Source organism: Lissotriton helveticus, chromosome 11 (genome assembly GCF_964261635.1).
Source record: "Lissotriton helveticus chromosome 11, aLisHel1.1, whole genome shotgun sequence".
NCBI lineage: Eukaryota > Metazoa > Chordata > Amphibia > Caudata > Salamandridae > Lissotriton > Lissotriton helveticus.
In genome coordinates, this window is record NC_136072.1 from 389,714,983 (window position 1) to 389,738,981 (window position 23,999).

The following is a 23,999-nucleotide window of genomic DNA, read 5'->3' on the forward strand; positions in this document are numbered from 1 at the left end:
ACAAAGTCACTTCCTTGTGGCTTTCTCCCTAGTGAGTTCCTGGTTAGCCTCCCTCCCATGTAGCCCTTTTGACTGTAACCACTTAATCCAATGTGCATTTTTTGCCCCGTCCTTCTGCCTCAGCTCCTTAAATCTCATAAGGAGGGTTTGATATATTTGCAAAGTTTATAATCCCATGACGTTTGCATTGCATCTCTTAGTTATGTCATTGGAACTATTACATTGAGAAGAACCTATGCACTTTAATAGAAAATTGTTTTTACAATGCTGTTATACTTTTATTTAGATTTTTAGATATGTAAATATTGTATTCTGTGCTTTTATGGTCAAACTATGATCGAATAAAGATAATTTGGAACTTGAACTTAAACAACTGGCCTAGGATTTTCTTGTGGATTCAACAAAGTGGATTTATCAATAGAAACTCACCTCTATACATATGCTAGAGTAAGTGTTATAGTTACATATAGAGAACAAGGCTTTCAATTTAAATTAAATTGCTGGCCCATGACTAGTGAGGCCCACTGATCCAATGCCACCAAGCACTTCACTAAAAGTTTGTGTGCTAATACTAATTTAACATAATCAGGGGGCTCAGATGTGTGTTTCTTATTCAGGCGTCCTAGGTTTGTGAAACCCCATTATCTGATGTTCATCATGGTGATCTTTCTAAAAGATAGGCGACATTTCAGTATATTATTTTAATTTTTTACTTTAACATTGATGCACATTGAAAAATAATATTCTCACAATCATAATTGGAGTCTCATAGGTATCCCAATTTGGCTTTCATTTAATGGGTGCATCTGATAAAAATTTATGAAAATTTGATTTTAGTCTGCAATGAATGCTCTTGAACATTACTTTTGAAAAGATATGCGTTAGTCTCCGATGTCTTAGTGTGTCGGCATGAATAGTATAGGCCTAGCGGTCCCATGGCCTTGAGTATGGAGCTAATAAAGGCCAACTGCATAATGGCAGGAATTCTAGTTTCTGAAACTGCAGTGGGCAGTTTATCAAAAAGTTATAGCTTCATAAATGAGGCAGGAATTGGTGGGAAGGACAACTCAGCAACCCCATCATTTTGCAATGCACCACTGCTTACCGTGTATTTATTTATGCGTTTTACATAGTGCAGACATTACCCAGTGTTTTCAGAGTGCTTTACAATAGAGCGCAGAACGTTACATGAGAAATTCAGAGTAACAGGGTAGTAGGTAAAAATATGTACAGCTATTTTGGTTATTCATCTGAAAGCTACGTATTTTCAAATGACATATTCATTACAGGTTACGCATTTAGACACGTTAAAGCGATTAAGGTACACAAATACATGTTTACAGAGTTAAAGCAGAAAGGTCGTTATGGCTCTTGTTAGTGGCATGTAACAGTAAGGGTCATGCAATTAAATGTGGAGGCACATGCCTGGTAGGGAACTTGGCGAAGAGTGTTATTGAGAAAAATGCCTTTGAAAGTAAAGAGTTTTAAGGTCCATTTTGACGATCTGGAAAGAGGTGGTGGTCAGAAGGATTAGAGGTGGCGAGTTCCAAATTCTATTTGTGTTACCTGAGAAAGATTGCACCATAAGTCTTTCCCTTTTGTAAATTGGAGGTTCGAGAGGCAGATTTCAGCATTTCATGAAGTTTTTCATGCCACCTCATATCTTGAGTTTGTTTGCTAGGTAGGTAGGGGTAGAAGTGTGAATGGTTTTATGTATGATACAAGCATTCCTGAATATAGTCACAGCTTCCATTGGAAGTCAGCAAGGCGTTATTAGCATAGGTATAATATGGTAATTTCTTTTGGCCAAGTAGATGAAATGCTCAGCTAATGGAGAATGTATTTTAAAGGAGATAGGCAGGATAGTGTTCTCTGATCTGCATGTGTGTTATGACACTGAGCTCGGATAGTTCTTTCATTGGTACACGCCTACATGAGTATTCTGACAAAGGGGATGAGTCTTCTGGCTTACTGACACACTGGCATTTAAACTGACTTTGAGACTCAGGGCCTGAGTATGATCTTGTCAGTGAGATACTCCATCATGAAGATACTTTTCAAGGCCCCCGCTTCGCGGGAGCCGTTCACAGGATACCGGGGCTGAACTCTTCATGCTGTGGGACTGCGAGGCCCAGCAGGCCATTTGCCGCACACCTGCCGCCTCTTCCCGCAGTGGCCACGCCCCCGCCTGCCTCCTTATCTTGGTCTGACGGTCCCTGCTCCACGGGTGCCGTTTTTCATTATTGCTCACCTACCTGACCGGTAAACTTCTGTGCTCCTGACTCCTGACTACGAGGACTACTGAGGGTGCTTGGAGATACTTTTCACAGCCCCCGCTTCGCGGGAGCCGTTCACAGGATATCGGTGCTGAACTCTTGACGCTGTGGGACTGCGAGGCCCAGCAGGCCATTTGCCGCACACCTGCAGCCTCTTCCCGCAGTGGCCACGCCCCCGCCTGCCTCTTTATAATTCCATCACTGTCCCGTGACGGGGACGCGCGCGGGCAGGCGCCGGGCTAAGCTCGGGCAAAGGGCGGGCCGTCTGAGGCCGTCCGAGGTCGGCCGTGGTCGGGTCGGGCCACCTTCCTTTCCATTGAAGTTTGGACCGAGGGAAGACATTTAATTTATTTATTTAAACCTGCTTTTATTGTTATAAGTGTCTCGATACCCTTATTTTTGTGTAGTTACTTGAGCCATAGTTTGGGTTTTTTCATTATTAATTATGTCGTTACGTTCAGGGAAAGAAAGAATTGTACAGGTTGCCACGAAGAGTGGGGTTGTATCTGGCACTCTTGACCACTTTTTTAAACGGGCAACGGGCATCTTAGAAAAGGAAATTACCACCAATTCAGAGTTGGAACACTCCCGGTTAGGACCTTCACTAGTTCTTGGCGTGGTCACTCCTCTGAGTATTGCCCTGGTGTTCGGACAAATTAGAATCAATAGGTCATATCTTCTTTGCTTGTCCTGCATATCATGCACCACGGAGAAAATGGCTAAAGCCAATCTGCACAAGGTTAAGAACAAGGGTGAGTGCAGAAGCCATATGGCTCCTGAGAACGAATACAACTGAGATTGTAACTATAGCTGAGGCAAAGTTTTTGGGTTGGTCCTGGCTCATTAGGACAAAGTACATACTTGGGAGCTGAGTACGTTCTACCCTTATTTAATTCTTAACCATAGTTTAAACGTCTGATTCTGTATATTTAATTCTGTTTTAAAATTAAGCATGATACACCAAAGCTATTGAGTAGACCATTTAGGTATGAGATAAACAACCCTCATTGAATATTAGTGTTTATTTTACTTGGGGTACCATGTTTTTACTCTTTTACTCTTTTTTAAGTACATTGCGATTTCAAGTAATTCCTTTTATATTGTATGTAGATGGTTTTACTCGTTGTCTTTTATGATGAAATATTTCGAATAAAGATGTATGAACTGAACTGAACTACTCCATCACAAAAGTGAAGGATATTCCATTTGCTGTATTACAACTTCCACAGGATATAATGGATTTGTAATTTGGCGGACGGAATATCTGTCATGTTTGTTACAGAGTAACCCTGCCTGCCAAGATCGTATTCAGGCACTAAGACATTGACACAGAGATTCTGATAATGAGATGAAGATATTGACAAAAGAACACTAACATGATGCCACATAGGCTTTTTGACATTAACACTGCAACATAGACACTGGTACATGGGGCAATAGGACAAGGGATCACCTTAATAGCCATTTAAAGTGGCATGGGGTCAGTGGTTTGGGGTCAGAGCTCAAAGTATTCATCTAGACCACTGACCGTGAATAGGGCTAGGAGACTGATGATAATGGACAAGTATCATTCGATAGACTGAACTCCTCATTTCCAGAGGCCCATAGCAAGAATGGACAGAGAATAAACCGGGCTCTGATGCATACGTTTGTATACATCGTGTACTCCTTTGACTGGTTCCATCATATGCAATTGATACATCATTTTTCTATGTTCTATCAAGCAATACAAACTGACCATGTATATAGAGCTTTCCAAACAGCACTTTGGCTTTGCTCAGGTCCACTAGACCAGCACCATTTTTATCCACACATGAAAGAATCTACATGCTTTACTTTTTAACACAAACGTGCAAGCAATATGTTCTAAATATATTATGGTAATGAAAAAATATAATCATTTAGTGAATCCGTAAATTCTAGAGCACAGCACCCTGCCTCCTGAAGACCTTGGTGCTCAAATCACACTGCACATGCCTTACAAAGACAAGCAGAAAAGGCTAAGGTTACTGTGTGCATCCTATTGAATCCTCTTCATTTCACTCTCATCCACCTACAGCTGCCATCAAAGTTCCACTAGTCTTAAGACACCACATCTTCTCTAGCTCCCAACAATAAATCCTGGGTTTTAGGCAGGGCACATGTTGAGGGTACATGCAGGTAGACGGCATCTACCCACTATTTTCACAGGGTGGATGCTGTCTAACATGCCAAGAGGATTGACCCCAGATAAATATATTGAACTTGTCCTGGTGTCATTATCATTCACCAGGACAATTTCAATAGCGCCTGCACGTTGTCTGCTTTTGTTCTGAGCAGCAACGTGCAGGCAGAGAAGGCGCTTATAAAATGCCAGTTCATCCATAACAAAAAGACAAAGTTAAGGGGCCATCAGGCTTCCTTTTGTTGTGGTATCCTCCAGGCCGTGAGCCATCGGGAACCTTACACCAAGATACAATGGAGGGTAAACAAAGGTTCACATCTTGTTTCTACTTCACAGTACTTAAGAGAGGCATGCTTTTGACTTTGTTCAGTCGTTGTATATATGATATGCATGCACTGTAAGGATGTAAGATGTGTTGGTATATCCCATTATTTTAAAAAATAACAATTTAAATACCACTATTTTATTTTATTTCTTTTATAGAGCTTTAGCACTACTTATCCAAATGCAGGGTGTCAGAGCCCTTTTCGTCACACGTGCACATTATATAAACAATAAATCATGTGTGCAAATCAATGCACAGGATGCATAAGACAGTAAGGAGCCACATGTCCTTCCTAGCTCACTATGGTATAGTAGAAGGACTACAACTTATGAACTGCAAGTAACAAAAGGAGCAGTAACCAACTTGAGATTTCGCTGGCACTTAAAGATCTCTGCAGCAGGTGCCTCAACCCCATAAGATATTTTAAAATACAGACTTTGCAACCAATTAAGCTTCACAGATTTGCTGCCACATTTCTCCTGGTTGCAAATTTATTTGTGGTAGGTTTAAAAAAATGGATATATAAGTTGAGACCCAAATTTAGCTTCGGGTTGAGTACATTTTTTTGGCACAACCCCAACACAAAATCTCATTTGTTAAATATTGCAATGCTCTCATATGTACTCATGACAGACCTGTAAACATATGTGTGGTCTTAAGGTCTGATGTCACTTCCTGGGTGGTCATGGGTTGTGATGCCACTTCCTGTGATACCACGTGCGATGGCACGCACCGTAATGTTACACACCGTGAAATCGCCTACCATGGTGCCACTTGCATAGTGTGCAACTTGGTTATTCCTCCCACTTGTTTTTCTTTTTACCTGTGCCCTGGTTTTAGGCCCAGACGTATAATGTGAAAAGCAAACATACATCCCCAGAATGCAGTGTATTGTGGTTGAAAGGGATCCGACAGACTGAAGGAGGAAGTCATAGAAGTGTTGTGCCACCCTTGGAGGCCCTGTACCTTCACATTCACACACTCAGCCATTGCAGGCTGCGTGTTTTGGTGCAGAACAAAGTGAAGAGTCGACATGGCACTCATCGCTGTGTGCCATGCCTACAACCTACTGCCCTAGCATAGATCAGCCACCACTCTAGCTGGGTGCACTATACCAGTGGTGAGGGTGCGGGTGCGTGAGCCCTGTACCCCTACAGTGTCTAGACCAATTCTTAGACACTGTAAGTGCAGTAATGTAATTAAGAGTATATGTGGCATGGATCTCAAGACTTGCTTAATTACAAAGTTTTACAGTAAGATCTTAGCGAGATTTAGAAACCACTCTCCTCTGTGCCCTCCACATTTTTACACCAATCCTAATTCAGATGTAAGTATGACTTTTACTGGAGATTATGGGCGGATTAGAAATACAAACATAGTGGAAAAACTCTTAAGATTTAAATTTTTTAAGTGTCATTTTCCCTGTGCGAACGTAATGTAATTGTTCTCGAAAAGTGCCCAGGAGGATGTAAAAGCGCGTGAAAACTGTTACACAAATGCCAGTTTCTGCAGTTATTCCTCTTTCTGATCACTTCAGTTCGGAAAATGATAGGAAGTTCACCCAATGAAAACACCAAACCCCACCATTTTACTGGCAAACATGTAATGAGTCTCTGTTTGTGTATTTACATACCATAATGCTGTCAAAGGCTTTTGTGGATTCTAGGTAACAATGTGAAAGTTAGTAGCAAGAATGTAGGTCAGGTGCTGGAGCAGGAGCACAGGCCTGGTTGTTCTCCAAGTTGAACACCCTGGTTTTAGAATTTGGGTCTGTAGTTGGCAGAGGTATGCACCCTGTCCTAGTAGGGACCACAATCCTGGCGAGGGTAAGTTAGTTACACACAATAAATTAACCTGTGCTCACCCTATGGTAACTTGACGCAGAGCAGGCAGGCTTAACTTAGGAGGCAATGTTTAAAGTATTTGGGCAACACAATAAATAGTAGCACAATGAAAATAACACAAAAAGACTCCACACAATGGTAGAGACATAGATAGGATTTTTATAAATAAAACAAGACCAAAACAACAAGAATCCGTTCAGTCGTAGGCGAGATATGATTTTTTAAATGTTAAATGTAAAAATTGCATTTAGAAACAATAAGCACCTGTCATGTAGTTCCCACGAATCCATAGGATCTGAATGTTTGTGGACAACATAAACTTTGGGTGTGGTGTCTACAATGATTCCATGCTCCCCATAGTGTATGTTGGCCTAGAGACCAGCTAGCTCACTGTGCCACCATAACCCCCTCCCCAACCCAAACAAGGAACAAATGGTTTCTGGCAACCACTGAAATTGACAACCCTGACCCTCAAGAATCATGGTAACAGATCTAGAACCTTTTAATCAGTCACGTGTGCACTGCTGTTCTCAGAGAAAGATACAGAGAATACACAATGGGACATATTCAATATATTTATTGAACCAACATTATTCTTGTATAGAATACATGTGCTGAAATAATCAGTAGACAGAACTAGATGAAAGTGATTACAAGCACCAAGAGAGTAAATATGAGACACAGCTCCACCATGGTGCTAACACAATCTATATATGCAGGCATATAATACAAGGTAGCAATCACCATACTTCTATTATGCAATCCCTACTCTGTGTATGTCTAGAGTATATGTAGGTGTAAAGCCAAGAATCCTCCCACGGGATAATCCAATCCCATTACCTGGTGGGAAAGAATGTAGGCGCTTTCCTGGTCATGAATTGGACACCCCTCATGGAAATGTCAGACTGATGCTTGGCAATCCCTCGGCATTCAGGACCTTTCGATGTCAGCAGAAGTTTCTCCTCTGCCAACCCCTGTAAATGCTTCTTAATTTATAATAAAAAAGCATCCTTGTGATGTATACACAGATTAGCATTGTTATGGATATGCAGATAGCCATGGCATCCAATGGATAAAGATAGAATGACATTTGTACATTTTGCGTAAAAGGCCTTGTACTCAGTGTTCTAGGCATCATGATAATATTGCGCAAAGCCACATGTATAAGCAAAGAGATTTCAGTGAAACAAATCCAACATTGTCGCACACGCGAATATGTGCAAAAGGTCACAGCAATAATGTTATCTTGCAGGAAGAGGACAATGTAAGAAAATGTGCAGCGTTGCTACATGGGCCTAAATCAGGCACATAACACACCTATAGGGGTTATATAGTCGAGGTGGACTAGGGCAAAGTCATGAGTTCAGACCGGCCATGATGGAGCACAAGCCTGATACAGGTTGCACTAAAGGCTGCTGAATAAAGTGCCTTGATCCTGGTTGCAACTGCAAGAAGCGGAGTTCAACCGAGTGATGCTTTGGTGTTGATCCTGCAGTTGAGGTGTTGATGAGTCGATTTTCTTCACACAGTGGTGTCGGTGGGTTGGTTCAGATGTGTTGGTTCTCTAAGGGGATGCTCTGGTTTTGAGTATGATGAGAAGATTCTGCTTCCGCAACAGCAACAATGCGTTGGTTCTGCTGCACAGAGATAGGAGATGCGTCGGGTCGACTGGAGTAAGCATTTGGGTATACTTCCAATGGACCAGGCACAAGAGCAAGTGATGAGACTTTGATATTCCTGAGTCTCAGAAACAGGAGGCAACTAGAAAGCCCTTGGAGTGGACTCTGGGTTCAAGGTAGAGTCAAGCTCTTCATCAGCAGGGTCAGAGGGCAGCAGGCAGCAGGGCAGCACAGCAGAAAAGCAGTTCTTCCAGTGCAGCAGTCCAGCAGAGTGACAGTCCGTGGAAGCAACTCAAAAGCACTTCTGACAGAGTTTCTTTACAGGTCCAGAGGTGTCTGCTTTGGTGGGGTCAGAAACCCAGTACATATACCCAGATGTGCCTTTGAAGTGGGGGTGACTTCAAAGAAGGGCATTTGAAGTACATAGAGGTACTTCAAAGTCCTGGCTCCAGACTCACGACAGGGGTGTAATTAGCTCTTTGCATGGGGACAGGACACTGCCTTTTCAGGTATGAGCATCAGCTCCTCCCTGCGAGTCTGCCCAAGATGAGCCATCAGAATGCAAATGTGCACTCAGACACACCTAAACTTTCTTTGTGTGTGGCTGTCTAGAGGGAATGAACAAAATCAAGTTGTCACCTCCACAGACGTGCTGTGGAGACAGGCTGCAGGCACACAGAGCGTTAAGAGCAGAGTAATTCCAACTTTCTAAAAGTGGTATTTCTAAACTAATAATGTTAAATCCAACTTTGCCAGTAAAACATATTTAATATTACCTTTCCAATGCTATAAAGCATGACAGGTATACTCCTTCTTTATCAGGAATTATAGCTTAAAAGTGTAATAAGGAATGTCCAATGTTAACCTATGAGAGGAATAGACCTTACAGCAGTGAAAAACAAATGTGGGTGCTTTTCACTACCAGGAAATGCAAAATTTAAAAGTACATGTCATACCTTTCATTCATGCAGCACGCTGCCCTATTGGCTAGCCTTTCTTAGTGATGACTTATGTGTAATAAAAAGGGGAGTTTAAGGATTGGCAAATGATTTTAGATGCCACGTCTACATGCCCACTGCACACACAAGCTCTGCAATAGCAGGCCTGAGACATGTTAAAAGGGCTACTTGAGTTGATGGCACAATAAGTGCTGCAGTCCCACTAGTAAAACACACAAGATGGTGGGCAGAATGTTGCACAATGGCAAAACATTCACCCCCAGTCACAGATCTGGGTTTAATCCATCGTTATTTTGCTCACCAAGCCACCCCAGCTCAGACATGGCCATGCAAATCAGTCTTGGCCCTGTGCCTCATGGGAACAGGCCAGCCCGAACTGCCAAGCCATGTCTTCCCTGGACCAGAATCAAGCATCCTAGCAACGGTTTCTGGCTATCAGCCATCTCCAGCCAGGATAGCTTGACTCCAGTGGCTTAGTGAGCACGGTACCCACGTCTGGGTATACCCTTCCCACATAGGGTGAACAGCAAAACACACAAGATGATGGACAGAATGTTGCGCAAAAACATTCACCCCCAGTCACAGATCTGGGTTTAATCCATTGTTATTTTGCTCACCAAGCCACCCCAGTTCAGACATGGCCATATGCAAATCAGTCTTGGCCCTGTGCATCATGGAAACAGTCCAGCCTGAACTGCCAAGCCATGTCTTCCCTGGACCGGAATCAAACATCCTAGGACCGGTTTCTGGCTGTCAGCCATCTTCAGCCAGGATAGCTTGACTCCAGTGGCTTAGAGAGCACTGGACCCACGTCTGGGCATACCCTTCTCACATAGGGTGAACACCAAAACACACAAGATGATAGACAGAATGTTGCACAATGGCAAAACAATCACTCTCTGTCACAGATATGGGTTTAATACATCGTTATTTTGCTCACCAAGCCACCCCAGTTCAGACATGGCCATATGTAAATCAGTATTGGCCCTGTGCCTCATGGGAACAGTCCAGCCCGAACTGCCAAGCCATGTCTTCCCTGGACCGGAATCAAGCATTCTAGGACCGGTTTCTGGCTATCAGCCGGCTTCAGCCAGGTAGCTTGACTCCAGTGGCCTGGTGAGAACGGGACCCACGTCTGGGCATACCCTTTCCACATAAGGTGAACAGCAAAACACATAAGATGATGGACAGAATGTTGCACAATGGCAAAACGTTCACCCCCAGTCACAGATCTGGGTTTAATCCATCGTTATTTTGCTCGCCATACCGCCCCAGTTCAGACATGGCCATGTGCAATTCAGTCTTGGCCCTGTGCCTCATGGGAACAGTCAAGCCCGAACATACAAGTCATGTTTTCCCTGGACCGGAATGAAGCATCCTAGGACTGGTTTCTGGCTATCAGCCATCTTCAGCCAGGATAGCTTGACTCCAGTGGCTTAGTGAGCACGGGACCCACGTCTGGGCATACCCTTCCCACATAGGGTGAACAGCAAAACACACAAGATGATAGACAGAATGTTGCACAATGGCAAAACATTCACTCTCTGTCACAGATATGGGTTTAATACATCGTTATTTTGCTCACCAAGCCACCCCAGTTCAGACATGGCCATATGTAAATCAGTATTGGCCCTGTGCCTCATGGGAACAGTCCAGCCCGAACTGCCAAGCCATGTCTTCCCTGGACCGGAATCAAGCATTCTAGGACCGGTTTCTGGCTATCAGCCGGCTTCAGCCAGGTAGCTTGACTCCAGTGGCCTGGTGAGAACGGGACCCACGTCTGGGCATACCCTTTCCACATAAGGTGAACAGCAAAACACATAAGATGATGGACAGAATGTTGCACAATGGCAAAACGTTCACCCCCAGTCACAGATCTGGGTTTAATCCATCGTTATTTTGCTCGCCATACCACCCCAGTTCAGACATGGCCATATGCAATTCATTCTTGGCCCTGTGCCTCATGGGAACAGTCAAGACCAAACATACAAGTCATGTTTTCCCTGGACCGGAATGAAGCATCCTAGGACTGGTTTCTGGCTATCAGCCATCTTCAGCCAGGATAGCTTGACTCCAGTGGCTTAGTGAGCACGGGACCCACGTCTGGGCATACCCTTCCCACATAGGGTGAACAGCAAAACACACAAGATGATGGACAGAATATTGCACAATGGCAAAACATTCACCCCCAGTCACAGATCAGGGTTTAATCCATCATTATTTTGCTCACCAAGCCCCCCCAGTTCAGACATAGCCATATGCAATTCAGTCTTGGCCCTGTGCCTCATGGGAACAGTCCAGCCAGAACTACCAAGCCATGTCTTCCCTGGACCGGAATCAAGCATCCTAGGACCGGTGTCTAGCTATCAGCCGTCTTCAGCAAGGATAGCTTGACTCCAGTGGCATAGTGAGCATGGGACTCATGTCTGGGCATACCCTTCCTTTTGCAGCAGTCCCACTAGTAGCATTTTACATGCCTGGGGCTCATGTAGGGCACTTTACTAGGGGCTTATAAGTAAATTAAATATGCCAAATGGGTATGAGCCAATGTTACCATGTTTAGAGAAGAGAGCACGTGCACGTTAGCAGTCATGAAGTGCACAGAGTCCTAAAGCCAACAGAAACGATTGTTTGCCATTTTGCAACACCAGCTCTTAAACCTCTAGCAGAAGTTGAGGAGTGGAGTGGCAGGCCTAATGTGTAAAGGGAATTAATTCTACCTGCCAGACCTCAGTGGCGTCCTTGCAGAGCCATCTAATGTTAAGTAACATGCTGGACGATGAAAAGGGAAGTGTGTATGAAGGATGGCATGAGGGATGGTCAAAGAGAAGTGGCAGTAAGCACATGAGAAAGCTCCTGCCTTGCGATGTGGTGTGCCACGGGGGGAAGCACCAGTAGCGGCATTCAGTGTAGAGCATTAACAGGTCAGCAGAAGTGTAGCGTTGGTGGTCGGATGGTCCATGAAGCGTGGCTCTGGGAGCTGCCCAGGTATGGACAGGTGTGGAAGGGCTTGCCTTTGGCGCACTAGTGGTGTAGTCACACAGTGGGTGCCATTACGTAGATCCTAGGAGGGGAGGGGTGTGGGGGGCAGGAAAGCAGTGGGAGAAGGCATGCAGGAGAACTAGGTGTGTAACAAAGAGGGAGGTGAGAAGAGCATGGGAGAGGGGGTCAGAGGGAGGCTGAGAATCGAGGGCAGAAGCAGGGGAGCACAATTGTGGACTAAAAAGACTTGACAAAGGAAAACATGCACAAAAATGAGCACAGAAAACAAGCAAGCACAAAGGACTAAAGCACAATTGACAAAACAGGCACTGAGGATAAACAAGTACAGAACACTAAGGTACAAAAAACTGGCACAATCTCAAGACAAAATAATTGGACAGAGCAGCAAAGGAGGCACACATGATAACGTGCACAGAGCACCAGCACATAGAAAGACAGGTACAAAAAGCTACACACAAGAGAGAGAGCACAGGAAGAAGCGAGAGTGTGAGGGAGTGAAGCAGACGGAGAGGAGGTGCACAGAGCCTCAAGGCAAGACGCCGAGCTCAGAAGGGCCCCATATCAGTTGGAGGGCCAGTCCAAGGTAAGTGGGAGCTGGGGCCTAGGCACTTGCTCCAAATGTTCAACCCCCTTACTTTCAACAAATAGTTACAGAGGGTTCTAAGACACCTTCACACAATCATGCATAGTGCATAGGTTCCAATGCAAGTCACATGACACTGCTCATGTAGGCCAATGCCTTTTTAAGTTTGCACATTTACCTTCATATTGTAAGACCAATCAAGCCTATATACCTATTTTTATGCAGTCACACACCCACCTCTAAAGGCACTTGAGGCAGAATGTTTCTATTGTGAGAGGCAGAAGTTTCTTCTAAGCTCCCTATGCAGCCTTCAGCCCTTTTTCCAATGGTTTAGGTTCTTCATTCTCATATCGATCTCTTCAAAAAGGTGCTGGGGTGTATCTGGGCCCTGTCATCCACTTTCAGTTGATCCACACTGTAAGTGTGCATCGTGTGCAGCATGCTTGTCTCATTTTTATTGCCGCTGGATGTGACACAACGAAGTAGGAATGCGAGCGCAGAAGCTGAAAAGGTTACCATACAGCATCAGGTCAGGCTCTTTTTAGCCCCATTTTTAGGCATCCCAAGGGTAGTGGGATCAGACGCCCTCTCAGAGAGTCTGCATAGTTTCCATATGCTTAAATTGCTGCAAAAACAATGTAGGAGCCAGCAGCACAGCTTACTGCAAATTGCTTTCCTTATGCTTTTTACCTGATCCCCAGTACATAGCATAAAGTCACAGTTACAAGAGGGTTTGAGGGGTATAAGAGGCAAAGGAAAAGTGTTGAGGAGCCGGAATAGCAAGAATAGAGACACATGCTGTAAAAGAGAAGTGAAAAATAATGTTTCAGAAATGGGAAGTGACATCGACAGAGGGAGAGAGAGAACATTGTGAGGAACGGAAAGATGGCGATGGAAGGGAGGTGAAAGGAAGGTAGGACAAAGGTATAGGGAGGATATTAGACCTGGAGTCTTTTGGATTGGTGTCCCCTGCCTGTCTTTTTGCTTCTGACCTCCTGTTTTTGACTGTGTGCTGAATGTCGGTGTTTCTGGCTTTAGGACTCTGGGCACTTTACCACTACTGGCCATAGCTAAAGTGCAAGTGCTCTATGTTTAAAATGTAATGGTATTTGGTTTCTTCATGATTGGCCTATTTGATTCATTAGTAAGTCTCTAGTACAGTGCACCGGGTGTGTCCAAAGCATATAAATCAAATGCTATTAGTAGGCCTGCAGCACTGATTGTGCTACCCACATGAGTAGCCCTGCAAACATGTCTCAGGCCTGCCACAGCAGAGCATGTGTGTGCAGTATTAACCAACCCACTTGCAAGGCCCAAACCTTGCCTTTTATTATATGTAAGGTGCCTCTAGGGTAGGCCCTAGTTAGCCCCATGGACAGGGAGCAGTGTAGTTAAAAGGCAGGGCATATGTTTTACATGTCCTAGTACTGAAAAGCTGCTGAATTTGTTTTTCACTAGGCAAACACGAGGAGATGATGGACAAAGTGCTAAAATGTTTCAGACACTCACCCTCAGGCACAGATCTGGGTTGAATCCATCATCGTTCTTTAGCTCAATTGGCCACCTCAGTTCAGACCCAGCTATATGCAAACCAGTCTTGACCCTCTGCCGCAAGGGAACAGTCCAGACCGAACTGCCAAGCCATTTCTTCCCTGAACCAGAAACAAGTATCCTGGGATCAATTTCGTGGTAACACCCCTCACCAGCCAGGATAGCTTGAATCCAGTGGCAAAGTGAGCAAGGGACTCCCATCTGGGCATTCCCTTCCAACTAAGAGCGAACAAGGCAAACACAATGTTAGAAATGGGATTTCTGGTTGGTTAGGGCAACCGCCTAAGCCAGGCAGACACCCCCACTCTAGTCATGGCAAAGGAGTTACATGCTGAAGATAACCCCTGCTCACCCCGTTGATAGCTTGCACGAGCAGTCAGGTTTATCCCAGAGGCAATGTGTGAAGCGTTTGTGCAACACACACACACAGCAGCAACACACTAGGCACACCACAAAAGAAACTCCACACAAGGTTATATAAAAAAACTAATCTTTGTATTATCATTAACACATTAGAATCATAATCACACAATATACACTGAGCCAACTGGCACTAGGAAATATTCACAGGGGATTATATACAGGACAGGGCCAATCGGGCCACTCTCAGAACCATCAGAACAGCTAAGTAAATATAAAACACCACCAGTAGCTACTGGTACAATAATGACCTTAGCATTATCACATCTGCATTAGCCACCATCCTAAAATATTATAACATGGCATTAGGCATAAACACATTAGGCATAAACCTCATTAGCATAAATACATTATTCATTAGGCCTCACCAGCATTAATACATTATGCAATCACCTCATAAGCATAAACACATTACACATTAGGTATCACATTAGGGCCTTGTGCCCTACCAATGTAGAACTGACCCCAGGCCAACTGGCCCTTTCTAGGGGCTCAAATGCCCTCTGTCCCAAATGTCAGGGCTTACTTCTGGACTATCCAACTCGCCCTCTGGCTGGCAATGCAGCGAAGATACTGCGCAGATGGGCTGAGGCATGGGGTGCAACTCACCCCTTCCTTAGCAAGTAAAGATCTGCCCCCTCCTTGCAGCCGCCGCCTTCTGAGCCCCACTGGGACTCCTAAGCATACGTGCCCCACGGTGCAGCTGCCCGCGCTCTCGCGGACCAACTGTGATAATGCGGCCTGGCACTACTTTGCCACTCTGGTCCCACTCAGGGGATCAGAACTCAGAAATGCCCCCTTCAACAAATGATATATGTGTAGCAGTTATTCTGTCGGGGTGTGACAATTCTTTTGTTTAGTATAGCTAATATAGCATAAATGTATCATTCAAGACCATTACAGGCTTAATGCAACATTCAACAAACAAATGGTTCAACTGAATTTTTCAGAAACAAAATAAGGATACTAACGGAATCGGAACGTCTCGTCTCAACCTCACGATCGCTCACAGGCGGCGTGGTAAAATAACCTTTTTTTGGGCACAACCGGATGGTGGAGCTCCCTTGAATATGTAGCATTCCTCAAGACTGCAACCTGACAGTGTAGGTCTACCACTACTTTGAGTTTTGAAGGGTTTCCAGATCCATTAGAATCCCTTTTTTCATTCATTGCTTGCGGCTGTCAACAATTGCTTCCCCACCCCCTGTCCTGATGAAGATCCGCCTCTGACGCTTAATTAGCTGCACGTCCACCCAGGGTCGAAACGTCGACGTTGCAGTCATGCTAGTCCATATAACTTCCATGACCCCACTTGGAAGTCACATTGGGTCTAGGAACTATGCGAAAAAAAGGACAGTTCAACTAAACTGTTATTTGTCTGAATGTTATGTGTATAGCACTTTTTCTCACCAATCACCACAAGTCACTTTGTCTGCACTTTATTCATGTTATCGCCGGACATTTTATTTCCCTATGGACAGCCATATGAATTAACCTGTAAATATTATAATCATCTAATACAATTGTCATTGTTGAAAAACGAACTTTCCTGTTTGTGGTGTGTCCTATTTATCCTTATTTTGTTCAGTTGAACCATTTGTTTGTTGAATGTTGTATTAAGCCAGTAATGGTCTTGAATGATAAGTTTATGCTATATTAGCTATGCTAAACAAAAGGACACATGGTTACCTCATTATCTTTAATGGCCCTTCAACAAATGAGGCCTACCAACGGGCCCAACAAGGAACTGGCACTCTTTGTGCCTGGGGAGCCCAGTTCGGGGACTCCTACAAAGATGGCCCCAATGTTGCAGCGGATTGCCCTACTGCGAGGACACTGAAGGACACGGGCACAGTCACCACGGTGCCCCGCGAACACTGAAAATGTGCCCGTTCCGCCAACCCTCTCACCGGGGCTTCTGGCAGACTCCTCCGGGTTTTCTCCGGTCTTCCTGCGGGGGTTTCTCTTTTCTCCTGAATCAGGCTCTGCTCACAGGAACGCTCTCTCGCTGGCAGGGTGAGCTCCCACGGTCAGGGTGGGAGCCTGCGAGGCTCCGATCAAGCCCCTCCTCACATCATGCTCCTTTCTGGCCCACCCACAACCAGGCAGAGGCCTGACTTCCGGGCCGCAGTAGTGCCTGTTTTCTTCCCGGTAAAGTGCGGGGTGGGTTCTCGCCGTACAGCACGCCACAACAGGGGGTGGGCACATGCTAAACAGCATAAATGCAGGGTGGGCACCCGCCGAACTTTCTGACAAAATGCTGGGTAGGCACCCGCTGACGAGGCAAGAAAAAGTGGCATAAACGCAGGGTAGGCTCCTGCTAGACCCCCGAAAGCACTAGCATAAGGCAGGATGGGCTCACCCCAAACAGCACAAAACCTGGGGTGGGCTCCCGCCTTGAAGCACACGATGCGGGGGAATCCCTACGCCGGGGGATCACTCTGGATGGTGTGCAGCGCAGTACTGCAAAGCAAAGAGGCTCCTATTTCCCTGGCGTGGCTGAAGTCCGTCCTCTTGGGGGATTTCAGCAACAAAACAATATAGCGCTCACAAGGCGCTAAGTCCTGCAGAGTTCAAGGGGGCAAAGCTGGGCCCAGGCATGCCAGCACACATGGACCTCCATCAGGGATGGAGTCCCTCATGGCGCTTCCTCCTGGTGCCCAGCAGCAGCAACAGGCAACCCAAGTCACATGAACTGCTCAACAAACATGAGGTCACAGCCCCTACATTTATATCCACATTTCCTTTGTTCTACTCTGGCACAGGGCTGGGGAAACAAGTTGCAACTGATTCTGGGTGGTGTGGAGCACTTCGCTTACAGGGCTCCCAACCTCCTTTGTCAGGTTGGGGCTCTGTCATCAGACACACCAGAGGGAGGCGGAGCCAGCATTCACCGAGGCAGGAACAATCCCATTGAGGGTCAGGGGACTACTCCTCCCACTACTCCAAATTCAGATGCCCTATTCAGCCTAGTGCTGACTCACCCTGCCCCTCCTGGAGCCACACACACCTCACCAGCCTCTGTCACTCAAAAGGCAGACAGGCAATTCACATCCGGCAGGCAGACACATAGCACACAGAAATGCCACCTTCTAACAGTGGCATTTCGAAAATAGTTTGAATAAGTCTGCACACACCATTGCACAGCATTTATTATCACTACTCCAAAAATTCCAAACTTGACCACGCTGCTCCTCTTATATCAGGAATTACCACTGAAACACTTATCAGGGAATCCCCAATGCATACCTATGGGAGGGCAGCCCCACAGTAGTGAGAAACCAAAATGGCTGTTTGTCACTACCAGGACATGTCACACACTTAAGGTACATGTCCTATCTTTTACATACAATGCACCCTACTCATAGGGCTAGCTAGGGCCTACCTTAGGGGTGACTGACATGCAGTAAAAGGTGGGTCAGAGACATCGCACACACTATAGGTGCCACGTCACAGCGACAGTAACACTGCGCACACATGCCTTGCAATGGCAAAGGCCTGAGATAGGTTTGAAAGGCTACTTTGGTGGGTGGCACAATCAGCGCTGCAAGCCCACCAGTAGCATTTGATTTACCAACCCTGGGCATATGAGATACCACTTTACAAGGGACTGACAGGTAAATTAAATAGGCAAAACAGTTGTAGACCAATCTTATAATATTTATCACAGAGAGCATACGCACTTTCCACTGGACAGCAGTGCTAACGTGCCCAGAGTCCTAAAAGCACCAACACCATGTCAGAAAAAAGGCTAGGAGAAAGGCAAAAAGTTTAGGGATGACCCTGCAAAAAGGGCCAAGTCCAACACACAAGGAGATGAAGGACGGAGCGCTGAAACTTTTCATACACTCAACCCCAGTCACAGATCTGGGTCGAATCCATCATCACTCTTTAGCTAATTTCGCCACCTCAGTTCAGACCCAGCTATATGCAAATCAGTTTTGACCCTGTGCCTCATGGCAACAGTCCAGCCCGAACTGCCAAGCCAGGTCTTCCCTGAACCGGAAACAGGCAACCTGGTACCTGTTTCGGGGCAACACCCCTCATCTGCCAGGCTAGGTAGAATGCAGTGGCAAAGTGAGCAAGGAACCCACGTCTGGGCATACCCTGCCAACTAAGGGCGAACAAAGCAATCACAAGGAAATGATGGACGGAGCGCTGAAAATTTTCAGGCACTCAGACCCAGTCACAAATCTGGGCTGAATCCATCATCCTTCTTTAGCTCACTTCGCCACCTCAGTTCAGATCCAGCTTTGTGCAAATCAGTCTTTACCCTGTGCCTCATGGGAAGATTCCAGCCCAAACTGCCAAGCCAGGTTTTCCCCTCATGGAAACAGTCCAGCCCTACTGCCAAGCCAGGTCTTCCCTGAACCGGAAACCAGCATTCTTGGACCGGTTTCAGGGCAGCCAGGCTAACTTGAATCCAGTGGCAAAGTGAGCAAGGGACCCACGTCTGGGCATACCCTGCCAACTAAGGGTAAACAAAGCAAACACAAGGAGATGATAGATGGAGCACTGAAACTTTTCAGACACTCACCCCCAGTCACAAATCTGGGTTGAATCCATCACCGTTCTTTAGCTCACTTCGCCACCTCAGTTCAGACCCAGCTATTTGAAAATCAGTCTTGACCCCGTGCCTCATGGGAACAGTCCAGCCCGAATTGCCAAGCCAGGTCTTCCCTGAACCTGAAACAAGCATCCTGGGACTGGTTTCGGGGTAATCTCCCGCATCAGCCAGGCTAGCTTGAATCTAGTGACAAAGTGAGCAAGGGACCTACATCTAGGATTACCCTGCTAACTAAGAGCGAAAAAAGCAAACACAAGGAGATGATGGACGAAGGGGCAGAAGCTTTTCAGACACTCACCACCATTCACAGATCACTACAGCAAGGCTTACCTCTCCCCTAGGTGAACATTTGAGCTGCCTTGTAACATCTTATAAGTGCATCTTTCAATTGGGAGGAGAGAGAAAATTGGAGTTTGGTGTCTCTGGACTCAAAATTTGAAAACAAATCTTTTAGTGAAGTTGGTTTTTAAATGGCAGGTCAGAAAATGCCACTTTCAAAAAATTGCCTTTTTCCTACATAACCATTCTATGCCTCTCCCTTTCCCTAGATTACAAATATGGGTTGGATGACAGTTGGGCTTTATGTATTCACTCACAGTCACAGTCACACACAAAGGGAGCTGAGGTGTGTCCTGCATATCCTGATGGCCCATCACCAGGCTGATGAGACTTCCTGGGCTAGATTGATGGGAGAAGCTGACTCTTGCACCTGAATAGGGCCGTACCTGTCTCCACACAAATAAGTCTCTACCTCCTGTGGTGTGTCTAGAGCCAGGGCAAGGATGGGCAGGGTACTGTGCACTACAAAGAACTTTGCTCTTTGTTTGGCGTTGTTGGCCTGCTGTCTGCTGCTTCTGTCCTGGGAGTGACAGGACTGGACTTTTACCTCTACATCCTGCTTTCGATAGTTTCTCCGAGGGCTCTTGTTGAGCTTGCCTCCTGTTGAAAGTCTCAGGGCCATCAAAGACTTTAACTGTAGCACCTGGGTTCCTCTGAGGAGAGCCCTACTTGCCAAATGTTGTCAAATACGGTTCCTGGGCCCTTGGAAGTGACTTTCAATGCTACCAGAAGAACCCAACGACGAGCGACTTCAGAGCTGGCACCTGTCTGCAACTTTGATGCTGTGCCTCTGCCTGCACCAAAGCCCTGGTCCCACCTGGATGCAATAACGAAAAAGTATAAAGCAGGCTCCGATGATACTGCAGCACCTACGAAGAACTGCAACTGTGGGAGTGATGTCTGTGAGCACTGCTCAGACTCTAACATTGCAGCAGTGGCCCAGTGGTTCGACATCAACAATGCGGAATCAAAGCCTCGCGGTTTGGCCTGCAACGTCTCATTGATGCCGTCCAGCAGTAAGGAACTGAGGGACTTCTTGGCAAAGCTGCATCACTTCCCGTGCACCAACAATGTCCCTGGGTGTCAGCAATTCTATGACTCTGCACCAATGGCAGGAACTGATACCTCACTTCCTTCAGTGATGCCTCAAATCCTTCGTGCAATGGACTGTCCTCGAATGCCAACATGCCAATGACCTGCATAGCAGTAAGGAACCGATGTAGCAATTGCCCTACCAACGCTTCACCTCTCCAGCATCTTGCATCATCATCGTCTTTCATTTCCGATGCCAGCAAGGTACTGTACCTTGGTCTGCAAGACTCCTCCTGACACTGTCCCTTGCATTATGGAGGTCAAACTGGCTTCGTGAAGTCGTCACCACCAAGTGTGACTAGATAGCTCGGATGGAGCTATTGTTTTCTAAATGCTAGACTTGATTAAATATTTGTAAATTCATATCTTGACTTGTGTATGTTGGCTTTTTGTAGTTTTGGTCTGGTTTTACGCAGATAAATATTGGCTATTTTTCAGTGTGGAGTACTTTTGTGGTGTATTCACTGTTTGTGTGTGTGTGTCTGTATGTATGTGCGTGTGTGTGTGCGTGTGTGTGTTTGTAAATACTTTACGCAATGCCTCTTGGGATAAGCCTGACTGTTCTTATCAAGCTATCAAGGGGGTGATAATGGTTATTCTTAGTGTGTAACTTAACTAATCCTGACCAGGGTGAGGGCCCCTATTTGGACAGGGTGAAAATCACTACCAGCTAGATACCCCATTTCTAACAGCAGGGGAAAAGGGCAAAAACTGAAAGAAATATGGTGAGGAAAAATGAATGAGGCAGATCGGAAATGAGGGTACGTGTGTAAAAAATAACTGAGTGAGGGTTGGAAACCTCCATTGAATATTTTCTTGCATAACCCTTAGGGCTGTCTGTAAAAACAGGGGGCCTCATTTATAAGGCCTTGCGTCAGTTTTGCGCTTCCGATGCGTCACTTTTTGTGACGCATCGGCGGCGTAAAACATGCCTCCTGTTGCGCACTATTTACAAAGTGACGCATCTAAGCAGATGCGTCACTTTGTAAACCCCTGCGCTACATTATACCTGCGCCAGGTATAATGTATGCAGAGGGGGGGTTCCCCCGTATAAAGCCTCGTAATAGTGACGGAGTGAAATCTATGAGATATCACTGCGTCACTTTTAGGACGCTGTTGCATCAAAATCTTGCGCCTGCCTCACAGCAGGCGTAAGACTGACGCAAGCCCTTTCACATGTGGCTTTCCCCATGTGAAAGGACGCATTGCTGGAGTTGCGTCACTTTTGTGACACACTCCAGCAATGCGTCACTTTTGCGCTTAGAGATACGTCAGAAATACTGACATATATGTAAGTTCTTGCGCGATGATGCGTCATACTGTAAATATGACGCATCATTGGTGTCGCAAGGAGGGCGCAGTGAAAAGTGACGCATCGCTGTTTTCACGCAGCGATGCGTCACTTTTCATAAATGAGGCCAAGGGTATTTTTGCAGTGGTTTGTTCATATTTTACTGTAAGAATTACTATTTGTGTCTTGTGGTTTTTGCGAATATCCACCGAACTCCCCCAGTAATAATCTGCTTGTTTGTCACTCTTATTCGCTCACTGCAATTCAAGTCACCAATATAAGCTCTACCAGTTTGAAAAATCACCAGCCGCCACTGTGAGAAGCAGGAAATATAACTTGTAGTGGGAAGTAAAACGGATAAGTGCAGCCAAGTAAAGCTGCAGGAAAGTGAAAAGAAGAATAGAATACGCAGGCCAAAAACAGTAAACCTAGAAATGTTTTGAGATAGAAATCAGTTGCTTCCTAGGGTTTTGCTGTTTTTATGACTCACAAATTACAAACCCATGTATACTTTAAAAGCAATATATGAAGCCTTGTTTTGGAGTGAATGTTAAGTCAAGGAGTAGTAACCTAGGGACATATGAATAAAAAATGAGTTTTGCGATTCTCAAATTACGATTTTTAACGAATCGCAATTAGTGAATCGCAAAATGCAATGTATGTAGGATTTGCTAAAAATGTTGCGAATACTGCATATTCCTTATTTGCGAGACGGAAACTGAGATTCGCAACTAAGGAATACCTTCCCATTCATTCATATGGGCTAGGAGGCCCATAGGAATGAATAGGTAGACATTCTCAATTTGTGATTACCAATTAGAGAATCGCAAATTGAGAATGCAATTTCAAGGTTGCAAGGGTGCCAAAAGGACACCCTGTTGCACCCCTGAAATATGCATGTGTGCACATTTTGCACACATACATGCCCTAAGGGCATGTATGTGCGACATATGGAACTCTTACAAAGTACTTTTTTAAATAAAATCGCAAATTGCCACCAACTCGAAGTTGGTGGTAATTTGCAATTGCTTTAGGCCAAATAGCAAATTTTTGGTGGTTCCAGAATTGCATTTAAGGAATCGCAATTTGCAATTCCTTAATTGCATTCGCAAAATAGAGAATAGCAAATTTAGAAATTCTCTATTTTGCGATGGCCTTTTGGGATGATACATCCCAAAAGGCTTTTTCCAATTCGCAAACAGGCCGATTCTGAGAATCTGCCCGTTGCAAACGGGAAAAAGGCTTGATACATATGGCCCCTAATGTTGTAATAATACAACCACATAATATTGGGACAGAATTGAGAGTTTTTGGTTGAAAAAATGAAAAATAACTTGGGTAGCAATGTTACAGCATATTTTCCAGTTTTATTTTGTCATTGTTACCAGCGGCCTTTTGCTGACTAAAACCCTTTATAAATTTTCTCTGATGCCACTCAATATTATCGCCATATCACTCAGTCGGGGTTCCTGCAGGTAAGTGCGGTGGTGCAAGGCGTGGAGAAAGCCTACAGATGATGGAATAAGAAAAATAAAATAAATAAATACTATTCCGTCGTCTGCCGACAAACTCACCTCGCTTACCTGCAGGAGCTGCAACTGATATTACTACTGTATTACAGTAACCCTCAAAATCTGCTTGAAAGGGGCCATCACTTGAATGATGACACAATAGGTTTTACAACCTAAGCAGGAATCATCAAACAAATGGACATATCGAACCCTCTTGTTGTTTCTGGATTGTTGCTGAAGTAAGATTGTCAAGCAAAACTAGCTTTTCTCTTTCAATGTCTGACCTATGTAGTATTTGAATACCTGCACATGTTTGCAGCCTAGTTATCAGCTGGTCAATTTGGAACATATTTACGAGCCCCTTTGCATCGCTCTTGCTGCATGCAATGTGGTGAAAGAGCAAAGCAACTCAAAAATGAGATTTATGAAGTCACACAAGGCCACCTTGCATGGTT